The sequence below is a fragment of the Schistocerca piceifrons genome, unplaced genomic scaffold (assembly GCF_021461385.2).
Source record: "Schistocerca piceifrons isolate TAMUIC-IGC-003096 unplaced genomic scaffold, iqSchPice1.1 HiC_scaffold_1870, whole genome shotgun sequence".
In the NCBI taxonomy this organism is placed as follows: domain Eukaryota; kingdom Metazoa; phylum Arthropoda; class Insecta; order Orthoptera; family Acrididae; genus Schistocerca; species Schistocerca piceifrons.
The window spans coordinates 589,173-616,014 of NW_025727757.1; the positions used below are offsets into that span (position 1 = coordinate 589,173).

The 26,842-nt window shown below is 41.2% G+C and overlaps 1 long non-coding RNA gene across 1 annotated transcript; it reads left to right on the plus strand.

Annotated features, from left to right (window-relative positions):
- The first annotated feature begins 353 nt into the window (after positions 1–353).
- On the plus strand, positions 354–23,316 carry LOC124741110. Its single transcript, XR_007009918.1, has 3 exons — positions 354–429; positions 22,977–23,140; positions 23,258–23,316. It is a non-coding gene; the product is annotated as an uncharacterized LOC124741110 (long non-coding RNA).
- Positions 23,317–26,842: the final 3,526 nt, after the last annotated feature.

The following is a 26,842-nucleotide window of genomic DNA, read 5'->3' on the forward strand; positions in this document are numbered from 1 at the left end:
GTTACAAGTTTTTGGTCCGCTGGGATGAAGAGAGCTTATCGGGAGCAAGCACGCGACCGTCGTGGAGTCAAGAGAGGCCGCGAGCTGAGAAAGAGGAGCAGCGCAGTTGTCCCGATTAGGAAGGTGCCCTTCATGTCCTCGGTGTGAGGCGCTGCGCAGGAGTACTTCAGACGTCAGACGGCTGCATATGTTTCGTTGTTGGCGTCGGGCGTGTGTGTGGGGGGGTGAGGGGAGGGGGGGCAAGTGGGGATGGGGGCGGAGCAGAGAGGGGAGACGGCGGGCACAGTGGGTGGGGGTGGGTGGGGGCGGCAGCCGGGCCCAGCCCAGCCACGGCCAGGGAGCGAGGCCAGAAGAGAAGGCAGAAGAGAAGGTGGGAAGCGCCGCTGCCGCACGCCACTGCTGCGCCTGCCGCGCCGCTGCACGCCTCCGGTGAGTCTCCGCCGCACTTCTGCCGCCGCCGTGCGGCGTGTCGCGCCCCTCACGTAACTCAGCTTCCTAGTCTACTGTCATCAGTGTTCCCCGTTCTTAAAAGCCGCACCTGCAAAAATGCGGGGAAGTAAAGAAAGGAGCAAAGCCTTTTCTCTTTCTTTCTTTACTGTCGCAGTTCTACCCTCCCACACATCAGTATTAAAATTCTCTGTCTTTGCGCAAATTTCGAAAGCTTCGAGAGGCCGAAGATATACAAAAGAATAACTTTTCACTTATCTTCATTATCTCGTTGTTGTTGTCGATGGCTCAGAGTCTCATCTAGCGGTACAATCTTTGCCCCTGAAATTTCGATTTTCTTAGGTTCTTGATGACTAAATAACGATGAAGATTTGCCTTTATTATTCTTGGATTTTTTCCTTTCTCACACCTTTCAACATCACACCGTTTTTACATTTTCCAGATTACAAAAAAAAAAAATAATTACATTGTTGGTGACTTTTGTGGCGGTGTTCGTAGCGACAAACAATTCGCTGTAGAAACGGCTTACGAAGTCACCGCCACACTTTTAATAGCGGGCCGACCGGTCCGCTGGAACAGTGAACAGAAAGATGAAAACCCAAACACTCTGATTAAATAAAAGTCGGTACTTATCTTTATTAAAGAAGATACAGAAACACAGTAGTGAACTCCGTGTCTACAGAAATCTGTCTAGTTCGAGTCGGAGCGGCTAGGTCGGCGTCGGCTGACGACAAACAACAACTCTGCTGCGATGAACACACAACTGACTAGCAAGTACACAATTCGGTGGCGAGTATACAACTGAGCGGCGAATACAGAACTGTCCTAGCGCTCGCGACTCCAGCGCTTAAGAAGCCAGAAGCCAGCGGTGGCGCGCGCAGACTTGCAGCGATCTGCTGTCTCGCTGGCGCTGCTTATGCGGACGGCGTCCGGACTTTGATACTGCCAACCTTTTGGCAGCGGGCTCGGGTGGCATTACTGGCTAGGACATAACAGTGACAAACTTACAAAACGTCTACTGCCATCAGAGGTATGCACACCACTACTTACATTCTGCGGTACTCACATTATTCCAAAGAGTTTAAAAAAGCAAAAGAGTTTAAAAACTTTCTTTGCCAATCTTCGCTGAAATATATCATTTTCCTTTAAATCAATCTAGAAATAAATTTAATATTTAGTATTAGATTCTACATTTAATAAGATTTTAATCATACCACCAATTTCATCCTTTCAATTATTTTTAAAGGAAGACTAATTTCTACTATTATTACATAGCAACTGTAACACATTAATTTATTTTTTATATATTTTAGCTGGAAATATAATACGTCGTTTACAAAATCACATCAATTCTCTTAATGAAACAACTCAGATGATTTTAACCTATGCAAGAATCGATAATACGCATGGTGTTGTTTATCTCTATAAAAAAAAAAGGTACTCTTAGAGGTGGGTGACTCACTATACAGTTATAATTGGATAGGCTTCCACAGCCAGAGTCAGTCGATATAAATGTTTCCTGGGTGTGGTACCGCGTCATAACGCAAGAAGCTACTGCTGATGGACAAAAACCAACGTTTGGGCCACGGTTGCAGCGCTCTAGCTACGCAGTGTCCCTCGTATTTTGTTCTTACTGTTCACTGCCCATGCCATTACGTTATAATTTTAAAAAGATAGTTCGTTTCATTGGTCACTTAAGGGAGAAGCAACTTTATTTTGACTGGTTATTGCGGTGTTGCATGACCTGGAACGCAACAACTCGTCTGATGCCTTCCTGTATTGGTTCTCATGTGGTATGCACAATAGCACATTACTCTTACAGCATAATTTTAACACTGCCACTACCACCAATATTTACTGTCATCGCATCTGGTATGTTTTCGAAACTGTTTCCTGAACTAATTGTACTCTAGATATAATGAAGTCGGGTCCAAATGGCAGTATGAGCAGCGGATACTTGCAGCAAGCTTCTGTCACAAAGTGGCAGTATATGTAAGCCCTGTTTGCCAGTAGACAGAGCTTCAGACTCTGAGGACGGATCAATGTTCTTGCTGAAGCAAGTATGAATATTGTGGATAGTTGGACGTAGAATTCATTACGGTATGCAGAGTTATTCGAAAGACTGCACACAAAACGAAGGAGCTGACAGGTTAGCCAAAATAAAACAAACTAACGAGTTGGAACTAAATCTCGGGCTATGGAGCTTCAGGAATAACAAGGCAGTCAACGAAAACACCTCTGAACTTGACTAAACACAGTGTACTGCTTACTCGACAATGTTGTGCACTGAAAAAATGGCCAATAGGCTGAGCATTAGCACATTTTACTTTGATGTACGCGACGCACTCAGTTCCACGTAACTTAGACGCTGGACAGGTAGAGCTGGTCCACATCTGACGACCCCCAAAATTATTTTTTATTTTGTAGGGTCGTATCAAAAGCCTCGTGTACGTATCACCAATTCCCGACGACAAGACAATGGCACGTGTTACAGTTTCTGCACAGTCTTTTGAATCGCCCTGTGCTCTGGCAAAAACCGATTGTAATTGTCGGCTAGAATAAACTTATATGGAAGTAGTGAAACAACTGTGGGATCCATAAAAAGAGTTAAGCTAGATTATCTACGTGCCGCAGTATTCTTTCTGTCCACTTCCTCGAAATAAACGCTTTATCTGCTTAAGGTGCAGTGCACCAGGAGACGTTACCGCAAATCAGTGTGACAAGAGGCAGAATAAGCAAAGCTCACTGCCTGTAGGTCAGTACGGGGTGAGGTGCTTCTGAGAGCGGAAGATGTTCTTGATCAGTTTGTCTCTGTTCGTTGACCACTCCTTAATTTGTTACCCATTCGGACACCAAGGCATTTTACACAAACGGTTTCATTTAGTTTGTGGACATTAACGCTTTAATACTACTGCAAGTAGGTCACTGTTGCTTATTTGGAAACGCATAATGCGACTCACAGTGGTATTAAGACTCATAAACTGCCAGCTGCGAACCTCACGTACCCATCTTCGGCTGTCATCCTTGTTTTGTGGGGTTCTTGATTAGTGTGTTTGGGCCACGAGCTGTAGTTTCTTAACCGCACGCTAGAGACTGTGCAAGGTTATTCATGGAGATTAAGAGCGAGAGTGTGCCCAGCACCGGCCTTTGTCGAAACTCACACGTCGTGTTCACCCTCATTCTGAGGTTAGTTTCATACCTGTAACACCCTATGACTTACGTTATGAATTTCAGACTCGACATATGGAAGAGGAATTAGACTTACACTACAACTCATTAATGATGAAAAGTGTGAAGTTTCACATGACTACTAAAAGAAATCCGCTAAATTTCCATTACGTGATAAGTCACACAAATCTTAAGGGTGTAAATTCAACTAAATACTAAGGGATTACAAATACAAGTAACCTAAATTGGAACGATCACATACCTAATGTTGTGGGTAGAGCAAACGAAAGACTGAGATTCATTGGCAGAACACTGGAAAGGTTGTAACAGGTCTACTAAATAGATTGCTTACGCCACGCTTGTCTGCCCTATTTTGGAGTATTGTTGTGCAGTATGGCATCCAAATCAGGTGGGACTGACGGATGTCATCGAAAAAGTTCAAAGAAGGGCAGCTCGTTTTGTATTATCGCGTAATAGGGGAGATAGTGCCGCAGACATGATACGTGAATTGGAGTGGCAGTCATTAAAGGAAAGGCGTTTTTCGCTGCGACGGGATGTTCTCATGAAATTTTAATCACCAGATTTCTCCTCCGATTGCAAAAACGTTCTGTTGGCACCCACCTACATAGGGAGAAATGATCATCACGATAAAATAAGAGAAATCAGGGCTCGCACAGAAATTTTAAGTGCTCGTTTTCCCACGTGCCGTTCGAGAGTGGAACGGTAGAGAGCATGAGGGTGGTTCATTGAACCCTCTGCCAGGCACTTTATTGTGAATAGCAGAGTAATCACGTAGATGTGGATGTAGATGCCAAGAAGACCTTTGTGTTCCTCACGATCGGAAACTTTCGCCAGGTGATGATATACACCAACAAGATAAATTACCATATTAGCTAATGAAACACTTTACATCCCATTTTCTGTGAAGAAGTCCTCGAATTGAAACTGTGACGCAGTTAAAGAGTACGGTTCATTTAAAAGCGTCACTACTCTTTCGTAACCACTTTTTCGTAGAATTCTGAAAAGAGTGGAAGGACTGAAACAGGTATACAATTAAAGATGGTCTGGCTATGTACAGTTTTATAGATCACTATTCCTATGGTACATTTAACTCTGTCAGGAAGTATGCACCAAGTCGTTGATTACATAAATAGGGCAGAGGTGACCTACCAAATCAGCAGAAACTCGATCAGGCCATCATTATCATTAATCTTAAGTGATGTGATGAGTCTATAAACACTCGGTCATAGCCAACAGAATTTCTGTTTTAGTGGTCTGATGACTTCATAATGTCCATAGTTTCTCCACATATGAAACTAAAGTCTTTATGTGGAGAGGCAGTATCTGCTCAAATAAATCTAATCCGTCTGTACGGGGCTCGCTGCCACTGTGAGGAAGTAATCAGTGTCGGCATATGTCAGAGTATGACACGGTAGCAGTTCGACATCTGACGGTAATCTGGTCCTTATTCTAGGGCTATTTATTTTGGTAGGTATCTTATTATAAGTAGTTGGAAGTGGTATATTGATAGTAAATAAAGAATTCTTCATAATCTCCATCCACAAAATAAATGGGAATCGACCCACATTCTGTCATCTATCGCAGACAATGCGTACGCTCTTCATAACAGAAGTTATAAACGTAGCGCTATGATATAATACGTAGAGACGACGAAAATTGGCTCATTACCTGTATAGACTAAATTGTAATCCGAGCTCTTGAATCTTTACAAAATGGGGGACTGGCTATACGAATATTTGACCCTGTAGATGGAATCTGCAACCACACTGCCATGCACCCATATACAGAGTGATTCACGATGATATTCAAACATTTTAATATGGTATTAACATGTAAATTTTAAGTGAAAAGTTCATACAAACATACGTCCACAAATGTTTAGTAACGGAGTTGCAGCTAATAAAATATTTTGCCTGAAATTCAGGAACTTCGCTAATATGGAGCCATCGGAAAACTGTACGAGGTGAAAGTAAAGCACGATTTCCATTTATTTTGTTGTTATTGGTCTGGTGAATCTAATAAAACATGTCCCAGACGTGTATCCGCAGTAGTTTTCCAGAACATCCAGAGAAGAAAAATTATTATTCAAGTAAATTTGTTTACTTCCCATTAAGAATGTAGACACACTTAAGTCATTGTTGGCAACCGTTAGTGAGTTGTTTTAGTCGTTCCCTAACCTTGAAACGAGTTAGTTTTCTGTATTGTTCAATGAAAGACCATAATAACAACCATGTATTTAAGTAAAACCACGTAGTAACTGATGTAGTTTGTAATTTATTTGTGATAAAGGGACGCCTTTTATTGACGACAGAGGAATACGCCGATATGGTGTTTATTTATGGCAAGTGTGGCTGCAGTTAAGGGGATGTGGAATCGCCTATCCCCACAATGTTAAAATATGCCTAACATAAGGAACATTTTCTCACAAACTACAGGTGACAGAGAGATAAAATGTTTAAACTTCCTGCCAGATTAAAACTGTGTGCCGGACTGAGACTCGAACTCGGGACCTTTGCCTATCGCGGGCAAGTGCTCTACCATCTGAGCTACCCGAGCACGGCTCACGCCCCGTCCTCACAGCTTTACTTCTGCCAGTATCTCGTCTCCTGCCTTCCAAACTTCACAGAAGCTCTCCTGCGAACCTTGCAGAACTAGCACTCCTGAAAGAAAGGATATTGCGGAGACATGGCTTAGCCTCAGCCTGGGGGATGTTTCCAGAATGAGATTTTCACTCTGCACCGGAGTGTTCTTTCAGGAGTGCAAGTTCTGCATGGTTCGCAGGAGAGCTTCTGTGAAGTTTGGAAGGCAGGAGACGAGATACTGGCAGAAGTAAAGCTGTGAGGACGGGGCGTGAGTCGTGCTTGGGTAGCTCAGTTGGTAGACCACATCCTCGCGAAAGGCAAAGGTCCCGAGTTCGAGTCTCGGTCGGGCACACAGTTTTAATCTGGCAGGAAGTTTCATATCAGCGCACACTCCGCTGCAGGGTAAAAATCTCATTCTGAGATGAAATGTTTACTGTACGTGCATTGATATGTTGTAACAAAACTGAAACAACAGTTTATTGTCAAAGTATTTTCTTACAGAGATATTTTACATTTATTTTCAAGTAAATTTTTTCTATTACTTTTTACTAGATTATCACCACTAAATCTTTTGTATATGAAGGAATTAAAAATCGTTGTTTCAGTGTGTAAAAGAAATCCATGTCACTAAGTCATAAAAATCTCAGGCTTTTAGGTTCACCAGTGTCTGAAATAACATTCCCAGAAGAAGTAAAAAAGCAAACGTACGGGAAACGGAGAAAGAAGATTAAAACATTCCTGATCCACAGTTAATAATCCCTTCACACTATTCATAATCATCTTCAAGTATTCTTTTGGCACCCCTCTGCACCTGTTTTGCTTTTTTTACTAATATCTTGATTATATTGTGAGCATGGCTTAGTGTGTGCTGACCTAAAGTCAACTTAGCACGTACTGTGCGGGAATCAACACGCGAACCCAACTTTTGAATGACTTGGCATTTAGTTATATTCTCAAGATGAAGGTTGCCACAGTATCATACACACCAAAATGTAGTGTATTAATTCCGACACACACTATTTTCGGGAGACGATGCCATATCAAGTAGTGATTGTGGTTCTGCGTTTTTCCATGTAGACATTTCGTCAGAAGACTTTTGTCAGCCAAATTTATGAAAATGGACTTTATTTCTTCCATGATGGCTAATGGTAGACTGTGGAGGTGAATGTATTTCTCTCCATTTGTTAGTCCTCTATTGTATTTACACCAGCTCTTTTCATATGGATGCTCATCTATGGATGCAGTGTGGAAATACAAAGCCCATACAGCTTTCCTCATTCCTTTAAGATTGCTTGTATTTTGCCTGATTGCAAGGCCCTAGCCACTCTGAATGTGGTCTGTTATGGGATCAGTCAATCTTCATTTGCCATGCAAGGTTTTCACATCGTCTAGTTTTTTCCCTTTCATAACTGATTTTAACCTTCAGCCTGGCACTCATTCTCTTCTTCACATGTCCTATAGATTCAAGTTTGCTTATATGTTCCCATATGGTTTGCTTTCCAAAACTTCTCTGAATGCTTTAGAGAAGATACCTGACATAGCGAACATTATACCGCTCTGAAGAGCGATGAAATTTTTTTTTCACAACAGCAACCTCCATCCCACTGCTACTACCATAGTAATTAGCAACACAGTCATAACTAGGTTCATTTTTCAGCCTGTCTATGCATCTACAATATTTAGAAATTATTGCAACATCAATAACCTTGCCAGTGTCAACACTAGTTGCTGTTACAACACCATTGTTGGAGGTGTGACCCCTTTTTCGCCACGTGCCATCAAAAGCTACTGTGAGGTCACGACTGCCATAATTTCTTTCACTGCTTGTTCCACAGCTACCGGCATTGACTTCTGTGTTACATCTTCAAGTGTAGATTCTAGTACATAATTGTAAGCATCAAACATTGAAGATACACTTGGAAGATTGAGAACACCTCATAGTATATCACCAGCAGTTTAGCTTTAACCAATTGCTCGCAATCCATAAACTAACGTAATATTTACACTATAACGTTTAATTTTCTTGTATCCATTATTTACAGTTACTGAAACAGAACTTGGAAACTTGCAGCTGTACTTACAAACACTGCATATTAAATTAAACTGGTCAGACTGGCCAACATAGGAGTCTACTTTCAGAGAAACGTTTCCTCAACATTTTTTGCAGCACACACTGTTTTCAAGAGCTTCACACAATATAATCGTTCAATGAATTCAAAAACTTCTTCCTCTTTATGAAATAAATTATGATTTCCTAATCTCTTAGTATTTTATGAGAAGCACTGTTTTACTTTGGAGTAAGTTCGTTTGGCAAATCAGTAGTAAGGGGACTCTTTATTTTCTAACATTGATGATGAACAACTGCTTTGCTTTGCCAATGAATCATCATTTCTTTTCTTTTGCCAATTCAAACGCTTTTAAAACACTTTTGCTCTAGCTCTAGGCATTTTCACTGCGAACAATTAAGCACTAAATACGAAATATCTCGGCAACAACAATTTTCATATACACACTGTTTACAAGCACTCCCATCACAAACTCAAAGAGTAACTTGAGGAAACCAGAGGGAAACATTTTCAGACAAATAGTGTATAAAGAGTCACTGGAAAGCGGGATATTAGAATTTATGTCACATAAATGTACTGACAAAAACTTCATGGTCAGTCATGAGAGACGTGTATAATCAAAGCGCAATACCCGATCTGACAAATCTATAAAAATAATGTAGTTATAATTCTAGTAGAGCTATGTATGACACGTCATTTTAAAGAGGAAACTTGGAGAAATATAATACGTGAATTAAAAAAATCGATTATTTACCCCAAAATCCGATTCCGTGTCCCCTTAACGAATATCGCGTACGTGATCCGTTCCGGAGGATTCCGAATGCACGAAACATTAGTTGAGTAATTCGAATGTTACGAGAGAAAGGATCCCTACCTATCGTTCATAATCTGGATCTTCTGGAAAGCTACTGCAGATACTCGGCTGGGGCATGTTTTGTTAGATTCACCAGACCAATAACATCACTATAAATGGAAATCGTGCTTCACTTTAACCGTGTACTTTTTTGTGATGGCTTCATATTAGCGAAGTTGCTAAATTTCAGACAAAATATTTTATTAGTCGTAACTCCGTAACTAAACATTTGCGGACCTATTTTTATATGACTTTTTTGTTTACTTTTACTTGTATAATAACATATTTAAGTATTTGTATATCTTCGTGAATCACCCTGTGTATCTCTGCTCTGCCTGGGTGCAGCGCCAAAAACGTAGCGAGTGCAGAATAACAGAGGCGCCGTGGGCAAATGCTGGCTGTCTCGCTTTTGTGCTCATAGGGAGGTAAGCGAAGTCTTAAGGCAGTGGACAGAACAGATAAATTCCTGTGTGGCTAACAATGTTGTCTAACACCAAAAGATAACAGTACGAATGTGACAAATGTTTGCTGACATTATGCCAATATCAGTGAAAGATGCCAATAATCAGTGAGTATACAAATGAAAGTAATTGATATATAATCATAAAGAAAATGCAAGGATACAGCTTAAAAGTGGAGCATGTATTAACTACGAAAACCCGTATGCACTTCTTCCAAAGTCCTGAAGCACTCTTCCTTTACAATGTTGTTGTTGTTGTCCTCAGTCCAGAGACCGATTTGATGCATCTCAAAATGCTACTCTATCCTGTGCAAGCTTCTTCATCTCCAAGTAACTGCTGCAACCTGCATCCATGTGAATCTGCTTAGTGTATTCACCTCTTGGTCTCCCTCCACAACTTTTTTCCTCCACTCTGACCTACAGTACGAATTTGGTCTTTCAGAACATGTCCTACGAACAGATCCCTTCTTCTAGTCAAGTTGTGCCACAAATTTCTCTTCTCCCCAATTCTATTCAGTACCTGCTCATTTGTTACATGATCCACCCATCTAATCTTCAGCATTCTTCTGTAGCACCACATTTCGAAAGCTTCTATTCTCTTATGGTCTAAACTATATATCGTCCATGTTTAACTCCCATACATGGTTACATTCCTTGCATGTACTTTCAGAAAATACTTCCTGACTCTTAAATCTCTACTTGATATAAAAAAAAATTATCTTCTCCAGAAACACTTTCCTTGCTATTTCCGGTCTATATTTTACATCGTCTCTACTACTATCGTCATCCGCATTGCCTCACATGTTCCAACATTTCTACGGAATACAAACTGACCTTCCCCGAGGACGGCTTCAACCAGTTTCTCCATTCGTCTGTAAAAATGTCGTGTTAGTATTTTGTAGCCGTGACTTATTAAACTGACAGTTCAGTAATTTTCACACCTATCAACACGTGCTTTCTTTGGGATTGCAATTATTATATTCTTCTTGAAGTCTGAGGGTATTTCGCCTGTGTCATAAATGTTTCTCTCATACATCTTGCTCACCAGATGGAAGACTTCTGTCATGGTTGGCATTCCCTAAGCTATTAGTAGTTCTAATGGAATGTTGTCTCCTCCCGTGGCCTCGTTTCTACTTAGGTCTTTCACTCCGCTGTCAAATTCTTCACGGAGTATCATATCTCCCATTTCATCTTCATCTACGTCGTCTTGCATTTCCATAATATTGTCCTCCAGTACATCGCCGTTGTATATATCTCTTATATATTCCTTCTACCTTTCTACTTTGCTTAGAACAAGTTTTCCACCTGAGTTCTTCCTTTACCATACATGGTGCAAATATTATTCATTATTGTTTGCTACCGATAAAATACTCCTGTCGGAGCATAACTAAGGTGAAAGCCTACCGCTTTAGAAGACCCTGACAGAAAAGTGTTGAACTGCCTGCGTCAATCCTCATCCCGACCTCCTCTTCAAACATTTTAGCGCACGAACATATTTCCGCGTTTTTAACACAGATCCTGTCCTTTTACCCAGTCTTTCTTTGTAGCTAAACCTACATACTCAGCTTCTCCCTCTGACTGCCACCGTCTACGTATGTCTCCCTCTGCCTCCTTTATCCTTCCATTGATTTACACTGCATCCCACTGCCAGTGTCTCTTACATCATCGTCTTTCGTTCCCACTGCCATAGTCTTCATGACATCTCGGCAGTTAGTTAGTTAGTTACTTTCATGTTCCATAGATCATTTTGCACGATAAATCGTCATGATGTGGAACGAGTTCTTTTATATTCATTCTGCAAATTAATTTCTTCATATATTCGTACTCTAAATATCGCCATATAATTCTTTTTTCCCCCGAAATGAAAACAAGGAAATACAGATTTAGTTAGCAATTCCTACCCATCACATTTTACATATTGCAAACATAGAAATTCTTCTACGGAATAGAAAAAGCTGTCAAGGTTAAACTTTTTCAATTTATTTTCAAATTTTTCGCTGCTGTCGGTTAGACATTTTATATCATGGGGTAAGTGGTCAAAAATGTTTGTTGCAGCGTGGTGCACCCCTTTCACTCTTATGTACCTCACTGTTCCTTTTGAACTGTACTGGATTATTTACAACAAACTTCATGAGGGAATAAATATACTGTGAAGCAGTAGTCAGAACGCCCAACTCCTTAAACAGATGTCTAGAAGAAGATCACAGGTGGGCACCACATACGAGGTGGAATCCAAAATTTTCAGGCCTGGTGCTGCTATCTGGAAAATAGGAGTAGTAGATCTTTGCACCACTATGTGGCGAGAGCTGCATATCTGATGAGTCAGTGTGCAGAGTGGCATTCAGCTGGGAGGACGTGTTGCGTGTCCACAGTGATTTCCATAACACTCTGTGTTTGGTGTGTGGCGATTTTACGAAGGCACAGTGTGTTGAAGTGTGCACGGACCTTCGTGAGACCGCATCTGATGATCCAACCTTCTTGTCACGGGTTGTCACCTGCGACGATAGCTGGATTTACGGTTATGAGACAAAGCAACAATCGTCCCAGTGGAAGAGTCTCCAAGACCCAAAAAAGCGAGATAGATGCAGAACAAAGTGAAGAGCAGCATCATCGTTTACTTTGATAACAAGGGAATTGTGCACAAATAGTTCGTCCCACCCAACCAGCAGTGAATTCCACATGCTACCGTGACGTTTTGCGACGGCTCCGTGAAAACGTGCAGTGACGACGGCCCGAACTTTGGCGTCAAGGGAACTGGCTGCTGCATCACGACAACGCGCCCTGTCACACGTCCTTGGTCACCAGGACCTTTTTGACAAAAAACAACAAGGCGGTTGTACCCCACGCACCGTACTCGCCAGATTTGGCACCTTGCGACTGTGCGCTATTCCCAAAACTGAAACTCAAGTTGAAAGGTCGTCGGTTCGACACTCTTGAGAGGATTCAAGAAGCATTGCTGGCGGTGATAAACACCCTCAGAGAACAGGACTTCTAGAAAACGTTTGACCAGTGGCAGAAGCGCTGGGACTGGTGTGTACGTGCGGATGGGAACTACTTCGAGGGTGATGGTGACCGTTAGTCCAAAGTAAGGTTTTCAACAGATGGCAGCAACAGTCCCGAAAATTTTGGATAGCGCCTCGTATTACTCTTGCAGCAAGTTTCTGGGTAATGAAAATCATCTTTCTTAAAGATGAGTTTCCCCAGAACATTATTCCATATGACATTACTGAATGAAAATAAGCTAAATATGTCAACTTACTAATGCCTCTCTCCCCAAATTTTGCTGTGATTCTAAGCGCAAATGTGGTCAAACTAAGTTGTTTTAGTAGTTCCAGAATGTGTTTTTTCCAATTTAAGTTCTCGTCAATATGGACACATAAGAATTTTGAAGTTTCAACCCCACATATTATTTCTTCACCATGTGTTACATTTATCACTGATGCAGTTGCCCTAGAGGTGGAGAACTGAATATGATGTGTATTTGTGAAATGCAGGGTGAGACCATCCGGAGAAAACGAGTCGATGATACTTTTGAGAACTTTCTTCACCATTTCTTCCATTTCTGTATGTACATTGGGAGTGATTACAATACTGGTGTCATCTGCAAAAAGAGCTAATACAGCTTGTTTTAGATTAGGTGTTAGCTCATTTACATATATGAGAAACAGTAGTGGACGTAAGATTGAGCCTTGGGGAACCACATACGTGATTTCTCCCCAGTCAGAATTATGTCCCTGGATTCTGTTGGTTGAATTACTACCAAGTACAACATTCTGCATTCGTTTGGTTGGATATGACATGATCCATTGGTTGGCTATACCATCAATCCCATAAAACTTCAATTTATCTAGCAATATACGAGTACTATGATTCACACAATCAGATGGCTTGGATAGGTCAGAGAAAATACCTGTCTGTGCTATTTTGTTATTTAATGCTTCTAATATCTGGTGTGTGAACATGTAAATGGCATTCTCAGTAGAGCAATCCTTCTGGAAACCAAACTGTGATTTGTTGGGGATATTATTGTTGCCAAGGTGAGATACTTTTCTAGAATTTTATTTATTTATTTATTTATTGTTCTGTGGGACCAAATTAAGGAGAAGTCTTCATGGTCATACAACGAGTCAATACATGAAATTATAACACGATAGTAGAAACAGATAAAATGAAATATAAGAAACATATTTAGGCGACAATTCGTAAGTTTAAATAAGAAAATCAACAATGTAACACTGGAATTTACTTAATTTTTCAGCTCTTCCAGGAGCTCCTCGACAGAATAGGAGTGAGCCATGAGGAAACACTTCAGTTTAGACTTAAAAGTGTTTGCCTTACTGCTAAGATTTTTGAGTTCTTGTGGTAGCTTATTGAAAGTGGATACAGCAGAATACTGCACTCCTTTCTGCACAAGAGTCAAGGAAGTGCATTCCACATGCAGATTTGATTTCTGCCTAGTATTAACTGAGTGAAAGCTGCCAACTCTTGGGAATAAGCTAATATTGCTAACAACAAACGACATTAAGGAAAATATATACTATGAGGGCAATGTCAGAATTCCCAGGCTATTGAGTAGGGGTCGGTTCTCGAACTTACACCAGCCCGTTTTTGAGCCAAAATTACCCTTTTTGAATCAGAAGAATTACCCCAAAAAATAATACCATATGACATAAGCGTATGAAAATATGCGAAGTAGACTACTTTTCGTGTTGAACTGTCACTTATTTCAGATACTGTTCTAATGGTAAATAAAGCAGCATTTAGTTTCTGAACAAGATCATGGACATGGGCTTTCCACAACAACTTACTATCTATCTGAACACCTAGGAACTTGAACTGTTCCGTCTCGCTTATAATATGCCCATTCTGTCTAATCAAAATATCGGTTCCTGTTGAATTGTGAGTTAGAAACTGTAAAAACTGAGTCTTACTGTGATTTAGCATCAAATTATTTTCCACAAGCCACAAACTTATTTCATAAACTACATTATTTGATACTGTTTCAATATTGCACACAAGATCCTTCACTACCAAGCTGGTGTCATCAGCAAACAGAAATATTTTTGAATCACCTGTAATACTAGAAGGCATGTCATTCATATAAATAAGAAACAGCAGTGGCCCCAGCACCGACCCATGGGGAACGCCCCACTTAACAATGCCCCATTGGAACTGAACATCACTACCACTCTCAATATTGCGGAGAATTACCTTCTGCTTTCTGTTCTTAAAGTAAGAGGCGAACCAATTGTAAGCTACTCCCCTTACTCCATAATGGTCCAACTTCTGCAGTAATATTTTGTGGTCAACACAGTCAAAAGCCTTCATTAAATCAAAGAAAACACCTAGCGTTCCCAACCTTTTATTTAATCCGTCCAAAATCTCACAGAGAAAAGAGAATATAGCATTTTCAGTTGTTAAACCATTTCTAAAACAAAACTGTACATTTGACAGTAAATTATGTGAATTTAAATGCTCCTGTAACCTTGTATATACAACCCTCTTGATAATTTTAGCAAACACCGATGGCATAGAAATAGGTCTATAATTGTCAACATTATCCCTGTCGCCCTTTTTATAAAGTAGCTTCACTACTGAGTACTTTAATCAGTCAGGAAACCGACCACTCCTAAAAGAAAAGTTACAGATATGGCTAATTACTGGGCTAACATACATAGAACAATACTTCAGTATTCTGCTATATACCCCGTCATATCCAAGAGAGTTCTTGGTCTTTAGTGATTTAATCATTAACTCAATCTCCCTCTTGTCAGTATCATGGAGGAGCATTTCAGGTAACAGTCTTGGAACACTTTTTTCTAAGAGCGCTATATGATACCCTGTTGGGACTAAGTTTCTATTTAGTTCACCTGCAATATTCAGAAAGTGATTATTAAATACTGTACATATATGCGACTTATCAGTAAGACGGACATTCCCACTGTGCAATGATTCTATGTCCTCGACCTGTCTCTGCACACCAGCCACTTCCTTTACGACTGACCATATCGTTTTAATTTTATCCTGAGACTCAGCTAATCTATCTGCATACCACATACTTTTTGCCTTCCTGATAACTTTTTTAACCACCTTACAATACTGTTTGTAATGGGCTGTTGCATTTAGATTCTGACTATTTCTAACGTTTCGATATAACTGCCACTTTGTTATACAGGATATTCTTATCCCTCTAGTCAGCCACTCAGGCTGCCTGTTTGTGTTAGTATCCTGTTTTGAACGTTCTAACGGAAAGCAACTTTCAAAGAGCACGAGAAAAGTCTTGAGGAAAGCAATATATTTATCGTCCACTGTATCAGCACTATAAACACCTTGCCACTCTTGCTCCTTGATAAGGTTTACAAAGGTCTCTACAGCAACTGGATCAGCTTCCCTAAAAAGTTGATAACTATATTTAACATGTGTTGTAGCACAAAAATCTTTTAGAGTTAAAACTTGTGCATAATGATCTGAAAGGCCAATCACCTTTTTGCTAACAGAATGCGCTTCTAGTAATGAGTAATGAACAAAAATGTTGTCTATGGTTGTTCTATTGTCCCCTTGCACTCTGATTGGAAAGAATACGGATTGCATAAGATTATATGAATTAAGGAGGTCTACCAGCATCCTTTTCCTTGCACTATCACTTATACAATTAATATTGAAGTCAGCACATATAACTATCTTTTTGTATTTCCTATAAAGTGAACCAAGAATCTCCTCTAGCTTTAGCAAAAATGTTGTGAAATCGGAGTCTGGGGATCTATAAATAACAACAGTTAGAAGTTTAGCTCCATTAAATTTAACCACATCTGCACAACATTCAAACACCTTTTCAGTGCAGTACTTTGAAACATCAATTGACGCAAATGGGATGCCGTTTTTCACATACATGGCTACTCCCCCACACCGCAAAGAGCTCCTAGAAAAGCTGCCAGCCAACCTATATCCTGGTAAAGGAAGCCTCTGAATTATCTCCTTATTTAAGAAGTGTTCAGATATACCAATAATTTCAGAGTCAACATCCATAAGCAGTTCACTAACTTTATCTCTAACACCTTGTATATTTTGATGAAATATACTAATTCCCTCATTAATCGGATACCTAAACTTTGTCGAAAGTGGTTTCTTTGTTAGAGAGACTTCCCTTAAGCAGAAATACCTATCAGCTGACTTTAATCTAAAAAAGGTACAGCTCTAACACCCACTGCAACAGGAATTTTCCCATGTGTTATCCCACCACCCCCACCTAAGCTGTCACCTATAAGCTTTGCCAACTTCCCCTTTCCATACCTGTTGAGGTGCAGGCCATGTCTAGTGAAACCCGTCCTGCTGATAGACTCCACCGACACCACTGAAATGTGACTCATGCCTTCTGTCATCAGCGCACCCCCAAGTCTCATGTTATTACACCTGACGGCTGTATTAAGATGAGGCCGATCGTGACGCTGAAACAGTTCCACGAAATGCACATTCGTGTTGCCAGACTGAGTGGCTATCTTTTCCAGGTCACTATCTATGTCATACGCCCCTTCCCTGTCAATACTATTAGCAGTCCCACCCACAATCACTAACTGATCCTCTTCAGTAAACTCCCTACATAAGCCCCCTATGTTAACAGTCACCTGAGCCAATACTGCATTAGGCTTCACAATGCTGGTGACCTAGTACTCACTCCCCAACACTTCCTGCAACTGTTGGCCTACACCTCTACCATCTTCTTTCTCTTAGACTTTGCAACTGTCCTAGCCACCGTAACTGCTGAGGTCTACTGCATACTTCCTACATCTACAGCTACTAGAGATTCCTCTCCACTAGACTCTGACAGATGGTCATATCTATTGCAAACACCAATAGTAAAACTATCTGAAAATCTCCTTCTCCTAGCAGATCTTTTGCCAACAGCCAGCTCCCATTTCCCAACCCTCTTTTCCCTCCTCATCCTATCTAGCTCATCCTGTGCGTTTTTCAACTGCACCTGAAGGGCAGAGATCTTACGCTCCTGCTCCTCTATCAACTTACTCTTGCTACATAACCTGCAGTTCCAGGAGAGGATCTCACCAGAATGCCCACTGGCTTCCCCACTGCATTCCCCCCCAGTGGAAATACTTCGAACAAGTCTCACACCGCAATCCACTACTCACGAACCTACAGCAAAGCCCACACTTCTCACTCACGGTAAAATTTTACAGTTATTGAAACAAGAAAACTACTTTATCTAAGTTCCGCTACTACAATAAGAAGATGTTAAAAAACTGACTACAATAATCACGAACTTGCTCTACGAGGGAAGTAACTACTACTATTGACAGTATTAATCAACAACAAATGAGAATATAACAAAAGACTAACACAGAAAGAAAACCAACTGTCTAATGGCACAGTAACGAAACTGAAAGTAGTTTCCAAAAATTTCTTCTGTAATTATTTCACCAGAAAACACCAAGAATACCGGTTAAAGACTACTAAAGTTCCTAAATAAACCACTATACACTAACAATTAATTAGTACTTAGCTTTCGATGCGCCACTACAGCTGCAACTGGTCAGCGCGGAATGTAAACACAGGTAAGAAGTTAAGTTGCTCGATACGAAACACTCACAAATATCAGGTCACAACACAAGAAAGGCAGAGGTGAATGAAGAAACCACTAATACGTCACTTATATAGTAAATATTATCACAAAAACTGTTAAAATATGTATCTGAAACCTAAAAATATATGAACGTTACACCAAAGACTTTCACCTTTTAAAAAATTTTGAAAAATGATGTCAGTAGTGAAATAGATCGGGAGTTACTGACGTTTCTCTTATCACATTCCTTAAAGAGGGGTTTAACGATGGCACATTTCAGTCTCTCTGGATAAATGCATTGAGTCAGTGATGCATTACATATTTCGAACAACACTGGACTTATTAAATGGGAACAAATCTTTAGTATTCTTCTGGAAACACCATCAAAACCAGAAAAGCTTTTATTCTTGAGAGAACGTATGAACAACTTAATTCAGTTCAAAAATTATGGAAGGCTGAACCTATCGTTTTCAATATACTCATGTGCTTCTCATTTAGCTACAATATAGCAGGTCAGCAACTGGAAGCAGTTAATTCCATAAATTATCTGGGATTTAAAATGGAATGTTCATATAAAGTTGATCGTCGGTAAATGAGATGCCAGACTGAGGTTCATTGGAAGAATCCTAAGGAAATGCAATCCGAAAACAAAGGAAGTCGGTTACAGTACACTTGTTCGCGCACTGCTTGAATATTGCTCAGCAGTGTGGGATCCGTACCAGATAGGGTTGATAGAAGAGATAGAGAAGATCCAACGGAGAGCAGCGCGCTTCGTTACAGGATCATTTAGTAATCGCGAAAGCGTTACGGAGATGACAGATAAACTCCAGTGGAAGACTCTGCAGGTGAGACGCTCAGTAGCTCGGTACGGGCTTTTGTTGAAGTTTCGAGAACATACCGTCACCGAGCAGTATATTGCCCCGTCCTGCGTATATCTCGCGAAGAGACCCTGAGGATAAAATCAGAGAGATTAGAGCCCACACAGAGGCATACCGACAATTCTTCTTTCCACGAACAATACGAGACTGGAATAGAAGGGAGAACCGACAGAGGTACTCAAGGTACCCTCCGCCACACACTGTCAGGTGGCTTGCGGAGTATGGATGTAGATGTAGATGTTTAAAATTTCAGTTCAAAATGTGCGCTTCCCTTCCCTATACGGAAGTCCCTCCCCCCCTCTCGAACCCATTCCAACGCTGTTTCTGGCCTCCACTCGACTGTATTTCTCATTTCCACGGTCTCCTCTGTTTTGCTTCCACTGTTTCTATCTCCATCCATCTATCTGTCTTATTGCCGCGGTCTCTCACTTATCATCAATATCTCAGTCTGTTCGGTCCCCACTCTTATAGCCTTGATAAATCTGTCTTTCTCTTTCACTGCCATGTTCTTTCTTCCACCATCAATTATCTTCTTGCTCTTTATCTCTCACTGGCACTGTCTCCTCTCCCTTCCACGGGCAATGTCTCTCTGCTACTCTGTTTCAGCGCAAAAAACCGCGAGCGTGTTCTCATGCCAAACGGTTTGGTGAGGAACACGGGATGATGCAGTTGGCTTGCCACTCCCTGTCAAAGTTTTTTTCAAGGGGAACATATTCGCCTTTTTTTTGTGCTCCGACAGGAACTTTCTTCTGCTAGTCTGTAATATGGTGTCCTGCTTATATAAAAGGAAATTCTGCAATTTAGTACAATCTGGAAAGGTTATTTCTGTACATCCCCTCATTTATATACTTTGACACATATAGACTATAAATAAGCACTCTTAATAAAATGTTTATACACAGTCACTAGCTTTATGTTTTTTTTGGATGTTTTGCTCGCTAACCACAGTTCATCGAAAGTGCCCAGCTTATGATTTATGTGTTAAAAAAGTAAAAATGACACTACCATTATTTTAACGAATTTGTTAACTTTCCCCCTCATATACACATAATGTTTCAAGTTCTTTTCAGGCTTGTTAAGACCATTTTGAGTCCATTATTTTGTCGCTGAAGCACCACCTGGGGTATGAAGTTCCCACTGTTCCTGGACAGGGTGCCATAAGTCTTATTAGTGAAGAAATGCTGACTAAAAATTTAATTTGGTGACCTCAGAACCATTGCGATGATTGTAGAACATCTGCCATTTGTTCACTACGTCAGTTAAAACTAGAGTTTCGCCTCAGACCTTTTATTAATCGTAACTATGGTAACCTTGAACCTCTGGACGATATCGAAAAACGTGCTCCGAGAATACCGTCTTGGGAACATATGGTGAGAATTACGGCAGTCTACCATGAACTTAAATGATAAGAGTGGCAATCCCCCAACTGAAACTTACCGTGCTCAAAAAATCATAGCTTTGCAGAGTTTGCTCAGGAAAAAAACCGTGTTTTTAAAAGGCTGCCTTAAGTACACCGTAGTGCACGACCTGGACTGGAGGAAGTGCGTAATGTTTATATTTTGACCCTGTACTGTAAGATGCCAACGACGTTGCCGCGATGGTAATACCGGTTCCCGTCAGATCATCGAAGTTAAGCGCTGTCGGAGAGGGTTAGCACTTGGACGGGTGACGATCCGGTCTACCGAGCGCTGAGGGAAACTGAGAAGCTACTTGATCGACAAGCAGCGGAACCGGTCTTGATCGCAGTTGCTCTCACCGCTTTTTGAAACATACTGGTACCAACCACTGTCGCGCCCCGATCACATGCCACCATGACCATCAGCTGCAGCAAACGATGCTGTCTTGAATCTCATAATCAGGAAGCTGCAGTGCTCCAATGTCCATCAGAAAAACTGCTTTCAGAATACTCCAAGTCGCGCACAGAGTTAAAGCGTGAGCCAGAGTTCAGTTCCTTTACGTTAAGCCCTACGTTCTGCACTGTTGACTCTCGCGTTTACCTAACCGCCTAGATGCTAATTTCAGAATAACCACTCGTAACATCACTGCAAGGATTTACCGAGAACGGCTGTTGCCGAAACCAGAACGACGAAGCTCCAAAAGAATCGAAAGATGCCATTGGCACAAAGAGCGTACAGTATGCGCACCGATTTTCGCGCTGAAATGCCATCTGTGACGCCCCACACTACTGAATCCAACTTTAGTATTGACCAACATTTAAAGACAAGGCTATTCTCTCTCTCTCTCTCTCTCCCTCTCTCTTTCTCTCTCTCTCTCTCTCTCTCCCTCTCTCTCTCTCTCTCACACACACACACATACACGTACACTATATAATGAAAAGTATCTGGGCATACCGAAAAACATACCTTATCTTATTAGGTGCATTGTGCAGCCACCTACTTCCAGGTACTCCACATCAGCGACCTCAGTTGTCACTAGACATCGTGAGAGAGCAGAATGGCGCACTCCGTGGAACTCACAGACATCGAACGTGGACAGGTGATTGGGTGTCACTTGTATCATACGTCTATATGTGAGACTTCCACACTCCTGAACATCCATAGATTCACTGTTTCCGATGTGATAGTGAAGTGGAACCGTGAAGGAACACGCACAGCACAAAAGCGTACAGGCCGAACTCTTCGGTTGACTGACAGAGACCGAAGACAGTTGAAGAGGGTCGTAATGTGTAATAGGCAGACATCTATCCAGACCATCACACAGGAATTCCAAACTGCATCAGGATCCACTGCAAGTACTATGACAGTTAGGCTGGAGATGAGAGAACTTGTATGTCGTAGCGGCTGTTCGTAAACCACACATCGCGCCAGTAAACGTCAAACGACGCCTCGCTCGGTGTAAGGAGCGTTCACATTGGACGATTGAACAGTGGAAAAACGTTGTGTGGAGTGACGAATCACGGTACACAATGAGCGATCCGATGGCAGGGTGTGGGCAAGGCGAATGCCCGGTGAACGTCATCTGCCAGCGTGTAGTGCCAACAGTAAATTTCGGAGGCGGTGATGTTGTGTAGTCGTGTTTTTCATGGAGGGAGCTTGCACCCCTAGTTGTTTTGCGCGGCAGTATCGCAGCACAGGTCTACATTGATGTTTTAAGTACCTTCTTGCATCCCACTGTTGAAGAGCAATTTGGGCATAGCGATTGAATTTTTCAACATGATCGAGCATCTGTTCACAATGGACGGTCTGTGGTGGATTGGTTGCACAACCAATAACATCCCTGTAATGGACTGGCCTGCACAGAGCCCTGACCTATAACCTATAGAATACTTTTGGGATGTTTTGCAACGCCAACTTCGTGCCAGGCCTCACCGACCGCCATCGATACCTCTCCTCAGTGCAGCACTCCTTGAAGAATGAGCTGCCATTCCCCAAGAAACCTTCCAGGACCTGACTGAACGTACGCTTGCTGGAGTGGAAACTGTCATTAAGGCTAAGGGTGGGCCAACACCATATTGAATTCCAGCATTATCGATGGAGGGCACCACGAACTTGTAAGTCATTTTCAGCCAGGTGTCCGGATACTTTTGATTACATACCGTACAATAGTTTAAAATAATATTACAACCATTGCGAATAATTTAGTGGCCTCTCGAGACATAAACTATGTATGTCTAAATAACAATTCGAGTCAGGAATCAGTTACTGCTATTAAGTTCCCTAAGTACGTAGTTTCACCCAACACCATGCTCGGAAGTGCGTGCTGGCATGTCCTTGCCCGTCTAAGGCTCGTTTAGCTGCCTAAAGCCGCTGCTATACTCAAGACACCCCCGCCCTATCTCTTTGCAATAGGAGATATCAGTCTTGTAAAGTGATAAGGGTCCTAGTCGGACTGAAATTTTAATTTATACTAGTTACAGTGTATTATACCATGTAGAAAGAAAATTATCTCATTTATTAATAAAATTACAGGTTCTTCAGCAGTCTGAAAATCTTACGAAGATATTTTTGAGAGATTGAGACGTAGCAACTTTATCCTTGCATTATGTTCTGCAGAACCAGTATTTCGCTCATCTGCATTTTAATGGCGGTAGTCACAGCTACCGACTTCAGTGACCCAGATTCCAACACAACAGGTAACATTTTATTTCAGTTGGTGGAAGTCTCGGTATAGCAATGAGCAATAATTTTATAGTAGCTGATTAAATATATGTTCTCTTTTTACACTGAGATTTTATCAATTTCTTTTTCAGAATACGATCCTGAGGTCACTGTCGATCGTTTGAGAACTGATGATCCACGTAAGTGCCGGTACTAATTTTCCATCATTCGTCTATTCGTCGAAAGGGGGACATTTTATTTTGACGGCGAACTCCGCCCTGTGTTTTCATTATAAACACTTACGGAGCCGCAGAGGGAAATGGGGTTGTAGTTTACTATACAGAGTGGGGTTCCATTGGTCCTCTTTCGCCTCGTGGGTGGATAAATTGTTTACTGCATGTTGTAATCTGACCCTCCCACGCATCACTATTAAATTTTTCTTAGTGTTCTCATTAGTTTCAAAAGCTTAGAGAAGCGCAAGACATACAAAAGAAAAACTTTTTACTCATCTTCATTTTCTCTTGTTGTTGGCTCCAGTTTTTGTGTCTAGGGTACATTCTTGAGGCTGAAATTTTGATTTAACTTCGTTGGTTCCTGATAGCTAAATTACAGATGAAGATTTGCTGTATATTTCTTGAATTTTATTCTTTGTCGCATTTTTTAGTATTACACCGTCTTTACAATTTCCACTTAATAATCCAAATTACATTATTAGTGTCGATCATAAAAAATAATACGTACGCCTCCATCACAGACATACCCACTACTCCTCACTTTCCGCAGCACTCACCATATTCCAAAGTGTTTACTAAGCAAAAGAGTGAACAAACTTTCTTGACAAAGGAAGAATCATCACTAAGTTATAACATTATTTTATAAATGAATCCAGAAATATGGTTCAAATGGCTCAGACCACTATGGGACTTAACATCTGAGGTCATCAGTCCCTTAGAACTTAGAACTACTTAAACGTAAGTAACCTAATGACATCACACACATCCATGCCCGAGGCAGGATTCGAACCTGCGACCGTAGCAGTCGCGTGGTTCCGGACTTGTAATGTGTGTCAGGGAGCTGATGACCTCGATGTTGAGCGCCCATAAGCCCCAACACACACACACATGAAGCGCCTAGAGCCGCTCGGCTACCGCGGCCGGCCGAATCCAGAAATAAATTTAATAATTAGCGTTAGTTTTGAATGCATTATGGGAACAGCAGTGATCAATGTCTTATAAATAATTACTATTAAAAACAGTCTTGACCACAATTTATTTAATAAGGTGACCGGTTTCGACCACTACTGTGGTCAGACCATTGAGTAGGAACCTCTTTGTTGGAGAATCACTACTGCAACAAAGAGGTTCCTACTCAATGGTCTGAAGATGACCACAGTAGTGGTCGAAACCGGTCACCTTATTAAATAAATTGTGGTCAAGACTGTTTTTAATAGTAATTAATTAGCGTTAGATTGTACAATTAATAATATGAATTTTAGGCATCCCACATATTTCGTAATTTCAAATAATTCTAAAAGAAAGGATAGTTTTAACCATACATACAGAGTGTAACAAATTAATTTCTTTTTATACATTTTAGCCTGAAATATAATACATCGTATACACAATCATATGAAATTCATTTAATTTAACAGCTGGATAATGTCCACCTATGCAGGTTTCTTGGTATCGACTATTTCTATAAAAAAAGGTTATGTTAGAAAAGGGAGTGTCATTACGATGTATAGCATACGCAAGAGATACGCGAAGATACGGCCGACCTTGCAGTAACGTATTATTACTCAGATTCACTGGGCATTACCTTCGAAAGCTTCCACGATAATCACAAAAACTCTCTGAGGCAAAGGGAAGGAGACAATGTTAAACGAGAAGGCGACTGTGTTTATCAAACAATTTATCTATTAGCAAGCTTCGTAACGGATTCGCCATACACAAAGATATAGAAAACCACATTCCACTTTATTTCCTTACATACGCCAAAGCAGGGATGGACGATCATAATTTACCACGGGAGTTCTGGACAGATAGCCTCTTTGTTCGTTTGGGATTAAGGTCTACTTTAGAATGAAACTACGATTATCCACTCACGTGGAGATCACAGAGAGACGGAAATTAAGAACAGCTCTTCTGAATCCCGAGTAAATGCCAGGGATTATTGCTTTGGTATGATGCCTATTGGGACTCGATAGACATGTGGGCCTGAGGTCCTTCCAGTAAGGACAATTACCGTCAGAGTTGGAATGGTCAGTGACGGCGTGGCACCCGAAACCACGCAAGGAAAAAAAATCCATAAAATTCGATCGACACTGAATTTTGCAGAAAATAAACAGGTACTAGAGCTGGCCAGCTGCAGTTGAAAGAGAACTAGCGCGTAATTAATAAGTTTCAGAGCGTCCACACCACTTATTACAAGATTACCCAACAAAGCGAGTTCATAATTCTAAGCTCAACACAAAAGAATTAAACTTCACACGCAACAGAGAAAACAAGTAAAATTAATCACTTCCTACACCTAAGAGTCCTCATCCTACCAGGTGCAAATACGACCTAACTTACAAAATCTTAACCTGACTTCGTGTCTCACACCACACTCCAGTGGAAATGAGCGTACCTTTCGGCTGCCCGTGTCTGAGTGTCTCCGGCCAGAAATTTCGCAGACCCTCCCCGAACGCAGTGTCCAGCGTCAGTTCTCTGTGGAGGGCCGACATCACAGTAGCCCTGGGCGCCTCTTCAGAGAGCGAGGCGCGCAAAGCCAACGAGGTTGGCCTGACACTCGAACAGCCGTTGCCCCTGGGCTCCCTCTGAACAACGAGAAGTCCCACACAGTTGTGCAAAGCTCTGCAGGGGGTTCTGTAGGACCAGTCAGAGCACTCGGTTTTAAGTACTGCGGGAAGGCTGGCTTCTGGCGCTGAGACTTGTTCACGCCAGCTATTCATACAGAAGACTTACGAACTTTCTCCCGGCTCCCAGAGGAAAAAAGGGACCTCCTCTAACTTTACACTATGTTGCTACGTCCTCAACTGTTGTAGGTAATTACACTGGAACATAGTGTCTGGAATGGACTGAAGCTGCTGATTCCCGAAGCAAAATAGGAAAGTTAGAATAAAAGTAAATGTGTAGCAGCAATAATCATCGACATGCGCCAGACCAAATTCTACCTAACAGAAACGTTGAACAGCAGTAGTAAGTCAGGGGAAGATAAAAATAATGAAAGAGGGAGCGAGAATAATGGATCTCTTCTAACATTTGTTTTAAGAAACTCATTTGCTGCTCAATGCTGTTGACCGATTGCGTGACGCATTAACCACCTAGTGTCACTGTGTAACCAAAGCAGTTAGCCTCGTTGTCAAGTCAATAGTTTTCCTTTGAATAATCCTCATAGGAAATGCTATGAACTGTGAATCAGCGGTAAGTATGCCCAACTTTGCAATAACCTACTTGCAGCATGAGCTCCATGGCGATATTTTACAAATCACTTTTTCTTGAGAACAATGATTACTCTAGAAACAGAAGAGTTTGATTAAAATTACTTACATAACACATACGGCAACTGCAGAAGCAAAACAAGAAGCTTTATGAATGTCTGTTCAGTAACGATAGGAATCAAAAAACACAAAAGCTATCAAGTTTCTTTGTTATAGTGTGAAGATTACTTTGTAATCTGAGTATTATAATATTCGTGCGTTTTACCTCCTGTAACAGTTCATTACTACACATAAC